Genomic DNA, 10,964 nt, shown 5'->3' on the forward strand with positions numbered 1-10,964 from the left:
AATCGATAAGAATGATTCTTTTTATCTCTAGGGCACACAGACTTCAGTATTTTATATTTAAGATAAGGAAACATATTCTTAAGCTAAAAAATATAAATACATTTTACATACATATATTTAATATACAATACAGGATATCACTTATAATCTCATGTTTCAATGTCCAATAGTTGTCTCCTTTTATACTGCTCCTGGTTTCTTTTATATTTTTGGTCTATGTTAAAGATATTGAAACAAACTTATTTATGAGAGCACATTGAAATGACAGGAGTCTAAAGATTGCATGAAGTGGACATAAATAAATTTGTCAGTTCCTATAAAATACCTACTTTGATCTGTAAAGTTTATATACAGGAGGAAACCTGGTAAAGGAAAAATGCCTTAGACTTTGAATGAGGCAAGTATGGGATCATATTCTTTTATTTGGAATCTTTGTGACCTAAGGTAATTTACTTAACCTGTCTGTAGACTTCAATCATTGTGGGCTATTTTTCAGAAGGGAATTTAACTTTGGGTGAGGCAGCTCCCTTCAGATATGGGCATTCCTGAGGAAAGAGATGACCCCAATCTTCAGCAGGCAGCCCTCCCAGCAGTGGTGGGAGCAATGAATGCCTGAAGGGAGATCTAAGCAGGGCACCACAGTATCCAGGACTGTCAACTATTTTGCTAATTCTTTTCTATTTTCAAAACCAAATTTTCAACCCCAAACAATAATCCCCTCCTCTCTATATCTTATAGATCACATACAAAAATTCACCCGCTTTATTGTCATTATTTTACATTGCTTTTTAATCATTGACTTCTTGCATGAATAATATAGTAACATAGAGAAGCCGTGGTTTAGCAGTTGAGTGTGGTATTTGGAGATAGACTATTTGAATTTATGCCTTAGTTCTGCCAATCATTTAGCCATGAGAAATTAGTGAAGATTTATCTTTCTTTACCTTGGTTTCCTAATTCACAAAATGGTGATAATAGTGCTTCCTTTATAGATGGTAAGGATTTGATGCATTTAAAATAACACTTAGGAAGCCCTATTGGCACCTGACATAAAATTACCACTATATAAGTATCAACATTTATTACTCTGTCCTGTGCTGTGTTATAGAATCCTCTTTGACATGACCCAGTACTTATTACTATACTTGGCATGTTTTCACTGTAATCGAAGGAAATGAATTCAAAATCCATTATTGGCATTAGAGAGTTTTATAACATTCAGATCCCTCACCAAATTGTCATTTTATTACATTAAAACGGGGAAAAAAATCTTTCTGCCTGGTCAGTTTATTTTGAACACTATGTAAGGTAATATATGTGAAAACACTCCCTATCCTACAGCCAAGAAATTCCTCTTCGATGTTCCTAACATACCATGTGTTCTCATGTCCCAGATCTTTTGCATATAGGCTGTTCTGCCTAGAGTTCTTCCTTGTCTCTCTCCCATCTTTTGACTTCTATTTGCTCATCAAACATCAGGTTTATTCTTCTCCATTGAAGTTTTCTATAGCATCTCAGTTAGCGCCATGCACCCATGCTCCCCTGAAACTCTGTAGCTAACAATAGCATCTCGCTTATTCAATTTTTTTTGTAACTATCCATTTTGTTGGGGGCTTTTTGTGTTTTTTTAGGTGACTTGAGTCTTCTAAAGGAAGGTCTTATTATTTATTGCTTTGATATTCCCAAGCCTAGTCCAGCATCTGGATCACTTATTAATAAGTGGGGAGGGAAGGATGGGATGGTATGGGATGGGACTGAGACAAATCTTTCAAAAACAGTTGGATCTGTTCAAAAACAGATGATTTAAGATAACTAGCAAAATATTCATGTCTACTTTACAAGTAGAAATTCATCTCACTTTCTGTCAAAATTATCAAAACTAATCTTTCCTGGATTGAATTTCTCAACACTACTTCAAAATTATAGCCATTGTTTTGCTAAGTAGCTCAACGCTGATGGAAGCAAACTCTCCTCTCTATCTCTAATAACCTTCTTACAAAGTATGTTCACAGTGCAGGTGATGTTTGAATGTTTCTTATTAAACATGACAGAAAAAAATAGTTAAAAGTAGGAAGAAAACTGCCTGAAGTGACTTAGTGTTTTATATGTTTAAATTATATCACCCTTACAGAGTGAAGTAAGTCAGAAAGAAAAAAACAAATATCATATATTAATGCATATATGTGGAATCTAGAAAAATGGCACAGATGAACTGGTTTGCAAGGCAGAATTAGAGACACAGATGTAGAGAACAAATGTATGGACACCAAGGGGGAAAAGCAGGGGTGGTGGTGGTGGTGTGATGAATTAGGAGATTAGGATTGACATGTATACACTAATATGTATAAAATAGTTGACTAATAAGAACCTGTTGTATAAAAATATAAATAAATTACATTAAATTTTAAAAAATTATATCACCCTAGCTGGAGGTATATACACACACACAAAACGCCCCACAGGTGATAGTATCAATGGTGATTAGATTAGAGTTCATATTTTTATGAGTTGTTATAAAGGCAACTGAAAATTTCCACCAGATCCAATATTTCTTACATTGCATTTGCCTTTATTGTTGAAGCCGTGGAATTGATCAACTCATTTTTCTGAGGACTACAACAGAGTGAAAATAAGAGAGTAGGACATAGAGGCATTATAGGTGTCACAACACTTTAAAAACCATAATCATACTTAGGAATGGCTACACTATTCAGTTAGTATTTGTAATATTTTTTTAAGAAATAGGCTGTTTTTATTATAACAATTATAATTTAGTTTCTCTTCTTCTAGTTTCATGGTGGTTCTTTTTGAGGATCTGACTACTACAAATATCCTTTAATTAACAATGCTTTTGACATTACATCTATTGTACAAAGAAGATTGAAATAGGACAGGAATTCAAAAAAACTGATGGAAAAAATTGTGTCTAGTAATGCATTCCTTCCCATTCTCATGCCCTTTGTTAACTTTGCAGAATTAGGAACAGTGCTTCTGGGTCAAGTGAAATTTCATATGCAAGGTTTGGTAAGTTTCATTCCCATTTAAACCTTCATTAAACCCCCAAATTTAGCTATGCTCCTCTAGAGACCAGTGGCTCATGCTTTAAGAAGTAAGAGTAGCAATACTGCTTACTGACCACACATATTTTCACAGGAAAATGGGGATAATGATGTTGCCCCTTACTTTAACAGTGATATAGATTTCACTCTCAATTATTCAGAAGTGATTGACCATTTTGCTCATTATTTCCAACCTTTATTTCTTCCTTTTCCTTAGTCTTAATATTTTTGGACTTTGCATTGTGCCAGCAGAAAATGGAGAGGAAAAATGATGAAATATAGAATATAAATGAATATTGTATTGTCATTTCTACCTTTTTAAAAATGAAGCTATATTGAAATAATTACATCAATTTTTGATCACTTGGCTTGTATTTGTAGCTTTTCCTTTCCTTGCCTGAAAAAAATGGCTAAGTAAATTAACAGGATAAAGATTCCAAACGAGACAATTAAAAAATACCTAATAGGGGCTTCCCTGGTGGCGCAGTGATTGCGAGTCCGCCTGCCGATGCAGGGGACACGGGTTCGTGCCCCGGTCCGGGAGGATCCCACATGCCGCGGAGCAGCTGGGCCCGTGAGCCGTGGCCGCTGAGCCTGCGTGTCCGGAGCCTGTGCTCCGCAACGGGAGAGGCCACAACAGTGAGAGGCCCGCGTACCACTAAAAAAAAAAAAAAAAAAAAAAAAAAAAAAATACCTAATAGGAGAAAATTTACAATAATTTCACATAAATTATTTATATCAAACAATGGATTTCTAATACTTACAAATTAGACATGTATCAATTAAAGTCACTCCCTACAGAGTCTCTATGTGAAATCATTTGTTAGACCAATTTAAGTTACAATTTAAAGCTAAAATTAATTTAATTTATATATTCTACAGTTGCAATATGTTCCTATTTTTTATCTGAATTCATCTCTAATTATTTTGAATTTATGATGCCCTTTATTTTTTCCAGTACAATTTAGGCATTATTAACTATTCAGGGACTATCCTTTACCCATATATAGCAAAAAGACAATTTCTTTTTTTCCTTCACCCAAAATATCTTGCATACTGATATGAAGAACCTATACTCCCCCAAAAATGCACTTCCAAAAGTCACATACACTCCAAACTCAACGATCAGTAAAATCTGGGCTCAACATTACTGTCAAACCATGTTTCCCACTCTTCTTCAATTCTTACACTTTATACTACTTAGGTAACCTTCCTTATCTTCTCACAAATACACCATGAGGTTTTTAAGTCCATTTTCTGATACAGCGTTCATCATTGTAATATACTTGTTCCAATTCCGTATCTGTGGGAGTATTGTGAAGTCAACCAGACATGGTTTCATATAATAAAAATCATCATTAAAATAAAAATTATGATAGCGATAAAAAGTGTATAATTACAATATGCAATGTTTTTTAATATTATCTCATTTAGTTCCTCATAATAACCCTAATTATGAGGTACATAGTATTATTGTTATACAGATTTACTGCCCAGGAAATTAAGGTCAGGTGGTTGACAGACTTGCCCAGAAAACTAGTAAATGAAGGATGTTGAGATCTTACCCCAGGTAGTCTGATCCATCATTTACCGTTTCATGCTCTCTTTATCACTTATTTGCTTGTGACTTTATGTAAATGACATAACCTCTCTGATCCTTTATTTCTTCCTTTTAAAAATAAATTTGTGTTTGTGTGTATAGTTGTTTCATATCAGCCATTTCTCCAAGGATCCCTGGTATGTAGAAACCAAGATCTGTGGGCTAGGTGTGCTCATTGTATCAGAGTTTCTTTACTTCCAAGTGCTCTTAGCAGATAGAGGCAGAAAAAAACACATACACATACATCTATAATGACTGTATATCTATCAATTATATTACAGCCTACAAGTTTGTACTGATCCCTTTAATACATATCACAGAACAGAGTTAATTCTAGTTTTCTCCTTTTCCATATTTGTAGCTCCCTTCTTCAGTGTTTATGAATCTTGATTTAAATATGTGTCAGCATATTAATAGTTTGTGAAGATTGGTCTATAATTAAATTTTATTCAAGTAGCAATGAGATTACTATTCTTTTTGACCTGGTATAATTAACTTCACATTTCAGGAAAGATAATCATTTAGACTGCTTTTGAATATTTCCTGCTGAGTTTTAACTTTGTGCTGGTTTTGGTCATGACCACATGACAATTTTACTATTAATGTATTTAAATTAAAGTTGAAAATGCAAGAACAATGTACACAAAACAAGAACATGGTAGCATGTTAAATATTAGAACTTAATTCTGAGATTTTTCTTGGGAGTTGGAAGGGGATATTCAGAATTTCAGCCAAACATATTTTTCAACATGTGTTTAAAAGCATTTTTCCTAACCCTTATGCTCAGTTAGGATCAAATAAATGTCTTATTGATCTATCAAAACTGGAGGCTGCATATTATATTTTAGAATCATAGTAAAGTCCACATGTGTGATCCATGTTTGAAATACAGTAATACATTATCAATGAGGCCCATAAGCTAAACAAGAATCATTCACAATTCTAAGACTCTCTGTTAACGGTGTGACTCAAGTATTTTTCACACTCAGGCCTGGAATTTTCAAGGGTTTTAAATGTAGAGATTATTGATTTTAAACAATTATACAGGTACAGTCCAATCTTAAATAATGTTTGTTAAATGGCTTCAGAATATAGGGCTGGACACCTAAAGACAGCTAATTTACAGCTGGAATGGTTAAGCTTTCTATCTCTGGAGATGCCTGGTTTTTTGACTCTTGTCTGAGATAAAGGCAATGGCATTTATGATGTGCTGTTTAAAGCTGGAAACTTTTCTGCTGATCCTGTTCCACCCAGGGTTGGCTTCTTTACCAATGGCTCAACTAGCTCAAATAGTTTGACAAGCCTGGTTTGGCCACTTAAAGAACTTCTTAGAGTTTCCTCTAGTTGCTTTCCTGAAGCTAAGATTTCTCATGCAAACTTGGCAGTGCAGCCAGAGGCTCAGTACAACTCAAGGGCACAAAGATTGTCTCTCAGACCTTTGATGGCTGCCTGAAACCTACTTCTCTTGTTCTGTATGTTTTACATTTAAATAAAATCCTCACGTGAATATACTCTATGGAATCTGCTAGGTCTTTCAAATATCCAAACAGTCGAAAACATTACAACACCACACTGACTACTCTGGGTAATAGTGGAATATTATGTCAGGCAAGTCTAGTAAGGATAGAAGGTGTGGTAAGTTTGGTAAGCAACTCCAACATGGGTGAAACTACAAAAGATAAGACAATATTGAATAGGTAACTCAGAACAGACCAAACACATGACTCCATACCTCCCTGGAGGTGCCAGTGTTTATAAGGTTCAAGCATCTATTTGATCCAGCTGAAGGAAAACCTGGTGTGATCTTCACTCTGTGTTTTAATTGGGGGAATTTATAGGGCTCCCATGATGCCTGATTCTTCCTCTGTATCCTGCAGAAGGAAAACTGATCCCTGCAGGGAATATTTGCTTCAAGATTATTCGTGTTAAATGGAGTTAAAATGTATCCCTAGACTTTCTCGTATTTGTTGCTTCTCACAAATGTGCTTTTGTGGTAAGCTCAGGCATGTTCTTAGAAAGGAGATCATCTGGAGTTCAAATTCCACCTCTAACACTAGCTAAATGTTACATCTGTTTTGGTACATTTTGTTACATTGCAGCCCTTATCCATAAAATGAGGATAAAAACACTACTTACCTCATGGAATTTTATGTGTTAATGAGACAATGCATGAAAAACATTAACACAGTGCTGGCTTGTAAGAGTTCAATAAAGGCTAGCTTATTTGATATTTCCAGTCACATGGTTAGACAGTCTAAATCTCCTCTACAAAGTCATTCTTGACAGAATTAATTTTGCACTGTTAATGCTATGCTGTATAGTCCATGTGTTCTGAATATCCAGTCCATAAGTCATATTTAACTGGTGAAATTTAACATATGTAGCACTAGACTTAAAATGACTGCTTGCCTTAAAAATCAATGTGACCAGGGCCATTTCTGTATGTGGTCCCAGGAAATATCCTTATGACTATCCAGTTTCCTTTTTTTGGAGACCATTAATATGCTCTTTCCTGGACATTATATAGTAAAATATGCATCCAATTCCCAGGCAGACATCATTGGTCACTCTTTCTGTACTGTAGAATTCAGGGTTGCTTTGTGTTCATACTTTGTTCTTTATTTGAGATAAAATCATTCTAATTAAAATTTCAAACGGGTTCTTTTTTATTTAGGTGAGCACTTGAATAAGGACTTTTACTTTATATCTTATCACTGCTATATCTCTTGAAGATTTCTGTGGGAAAGTGAAATAGTTTTATTTATTTATTCTATAAATTATTAATTTATTAATTCTATAAATAGTTTTAAAGATAAAACTATTTATAGAATTAACAACAAATATAGAGGTTCAAACCTTGAAACGGTCACTATCAGTGTCCATTTGACTTTGAAATCAGACATTGACACTTTACAAATATTCAGTTGATACTAAGTAAAATGGTAGCATTTGCTTTAGAGTTAGAAAACATGCATGCATAGTGCAAGATTTAAATATACCTGACCTGTGTTATTCATTTTGAAATACTTCTTTGTGTGAGAAGAGAGGGCATCCTACATGATTATTAGCTTCAGAGCCATTTAAAGTATTTGAAAGGAAGTGCATTATTTGAGAATAGCACATAAAAGGAGATTGTCAAGACTTGGTGAAATTTTATTAATGACTCAGGTGATTTAATAAAACATTCTACCCACTGAAAGCTCAAATCTGTTTGGTAAGAACTATATTTCTGAATTGAAAATTAGATATTTCCAGGGTGATTTTGCCCTTTTGAAAGAACCAGTGAGTAGAAAGAATCCACCTTCCTTTCCTATTAAGTTAAATGTCACCAAAGTCACTAGTACCTTAGTTTCTTTTTAGAAAATTCAAGTAATTAGAATTGTAAGAACTCTCTAAACTTTTAAAAATAAATGATTGAATTTATGTATGAGATATCAAATTTATGAGAAATCTGACAATCATAAAAAATATTGTTTGATAGGAATATGTTAAAAATAAACAACTAAGAAGGCATTTTAAGAAGACACCAAAGCAAGAGCCTGAACTTATCTCCTCCCAGAGATAAATACCTACATGTGGATTAATTCCCTCAAAAGAGAACCTGAAAACTAGCTGATTACCTGTTTCACAATGAAGAATAAAAAGGACTACATCAGGATGGGTAGGAGGGGCAGAGAAAAGTTCTCACCCAAAATCCCGCCCCTGGCCTGGCCACACATAATATAGAGGGATCTTATAAGAAAGGCTTTTCTCCTGGGGGAGCAAGTGTGGGACCCCACATCAGACACACGGGCCCAAGGATTCTACACCAGACATCTGAGTCCCCAAAACGCCTGGCTTAGAAAACTAATGGGGCTAATGTCCAAGGGTCCAAAAAAGCTATTGGAAACTGACTCCCCTCTTAAAGGGCTCACATGCAATCCTTCTCACTCAGAGACCTTGCAAAATATCAATGGTTTGAAAACTGCTGAGACTCTTTGTGAAGGAGAGTTGTTTGCAAATATAAAAGCATCAGTTGGGGGGGGTGCAGGGGGTGTAATATGGTGGTAATACTCGTAGGAGGCACTGGCAGAGGCCATTGTGTTCCTCACCTCACCTGCTAGCACAGACCTGAGAGCTTGGATGCACTACCCTGACACAAAGCTGAAGCTGGAGAGCTCTGGCAGCTGCAGCATCCCCCCATGCCCTGATTGGGGTGGCACAAATAGCCATGGCATTCTCCTGCTCCATAACTAAAGTCTGCAAGTGTGGGTGGCTGTGACACTCCCCTGCCCCCCTGGCTGGGACTGGAGAGCACTAGCAGTCATAATATTCTCCCACTCCTGGCCTAATGGCTGACTCACGTGCACAGACAAGGCACTTTTGTACTTGATTGCTGAAGCCCAGGGGTGGGTGCAGTCAAGTCATTTTTCTGCTGCCTTCTTGAAGCAAGAGGGCAAGTCCCACTCCCTATAAACTCCAGCTACCTAGCTAAAGCCAGTGGGTGCATGCAATCTGCATAGGGGACACTACTGGCTGGCCTGGCCCTGGTGGCCACTGGGGCTGGTGTTCTTGAACTTCATGACACTGGAGCAATAGGAAAGACAGCTCTTGGTAGGCCACCATACCCAGGGCCCTGCACAGATAGCAGACTGAAACATAACCATCTTATATGAAAAAGGCTCATTTACTTAGCCTGGAGCTTCATCCTGAGGGACAGGCTTCAGGTTTCCCACATATCTAGAGGCTAAGGAGGTGCTCCCAGGGACTGTAAGTGTGGAGACACCATCCTTGCACACCCCCTTGGCCTCATTAGGGCTTGACGAGGCTCCTCAGAAAGGAGATTATACACTCACCACGAGCCCCAGTTTTTGCAACCACAGCCAAGGAGACACCTACAGATCTTCTGGGCTGGAGGCCAGCAGGGATTACAGAGTCCTGTCATCCTCATGCAGTAGCTGACCCACAACTGAGTCTGATGAGTGCCCTGAGTTCCAACCAGCCTACACATAGATCAATCCACACCCAGGATGGGCAAGTGACTCCAACCCTCTCCTCCCCATACGGCAGTCACAGCCCTATCACAGCTGGCGGGCACCTACAGGCCACATGAGGGATGGCCATAGAGTGCCTGGGTCTGGTGGCCAGAGGAGACTGTACTTCTGGGCCGCACAGAACAGCTTCTAAAGAATACCACTCTTTCAAGACCAAGGCTCTCTGGTAGAGTCTTCAGACAACTGGTGCCAAAGTCCCAGGAACATCCTCCTCTCCTCAATCATGGCTTGTGGTCTTGTCATCAGCAACCTGAATCTCAAACCTGGGAAGTGCCTCAGAGTGCTGGGCAAGGTGGCCCTGGACGCCAAGGGCTTCGTGCTGACCCCGGGCAAAGATGGCAACAACTCGTGCCTGCTTCAATGAGCACGGGGACACCAACACCATCATGTGTAACAGCAAGGATGGCGGGGCCTGGGGGTCCGAGCAGCAGGGGTCTCTCTTCCCCTTCCAGCCTGGAAGTGTTGTGGAGGTATGCATCTGCTTCAACCAGGCAGAGCTAACCATCCAGGTGCCTGGCGGATACAAATTCAAATTCCCCAATTGCCTCAACCTGGAGGCTATCAACTACCTGGCGGCCAATAGAGACTTCAAGATCAAGTGCATGGCCTTTGAGTGAAGCCAGCCAGCCCATGGCCCCCAATAAAGGCAGCTGCCTTTGCTCCCCCGGAAAAAAACTGACGGAGGTAGCCGCTTTCCATAATACATGTAGACAAACAGAGAGACAGGCAAAACAAGGAGACAGAGAAATAGATTCCATACCAAAGAACAAGGCAAATTCCCAGAAAAATACTTTAACGAATCAGAGATAAACAAACTACTTGACAAAGCGTTCAAAATAATGTTCATAAAGATACTCACTCAGATTGGCCAGGAGGAGCTTCAAGATGGCGGAAGAGTAAGACGCAGAGATCTCCTTCCTCCTCACAGAAACATCAGAAATACATCTACACGTGGAACTTCTCCTATAGAACACCAACCGAACGCTGGCAGAAGACCTCAGACCTCCCAAAAGGCAAGAAACTCCCCACGTACCTGGGTAGGGCAAAAGAAAAAAGAATAAACAGAGACAAAGAATAGGGACGGGACCTTCACCAGTGGGAGGGAGCCGTGAAGGAGGAAAGGTTCCCACACACTAGAAGCCCCTTCGCGGGCAGAGACTGCGGGTGGCGGAGGGGGAAGCTTCAGAGCCGCAGAGGAGAGCGCAGCAACAGGGTGCGGAGGGCAAAGCGGAGAGATTCCGCAGAGGATCAGTGCCGACTAGCACTCACCAG

At 38.5% G+C, this 10,964-nt stretch overlaps 1 pseudogene; it reads left to right on the plus strand.

Annotated features, from left to right (window-relative positions):
* Nucleotides 1–9,915: 9,915 nt before the first annotated feature.
* On the plus strand, nucleotides 9,916–10,367 carry LOC131758498 (galectin-1 pseudogene; annotated as a pseudogene).
* Nucleotides 10,368–10,964: the final 597 nt, after the last annotated feature.

This window comes from Kogia breviceps, chromosome 6 (genome assembly GCF_026419965.1).
Source record: "Kogia breviceps isolate mKogBre1 chromosome 6, mKogBre1 haplotype 1, whole genome shotgun sequence".
Lineage (NCBI taxonomy): Eukaryota > Metazoa > Chordata > Mammalia > Artiodactyla > Physeteridae > Kogia > Kogia breviceps.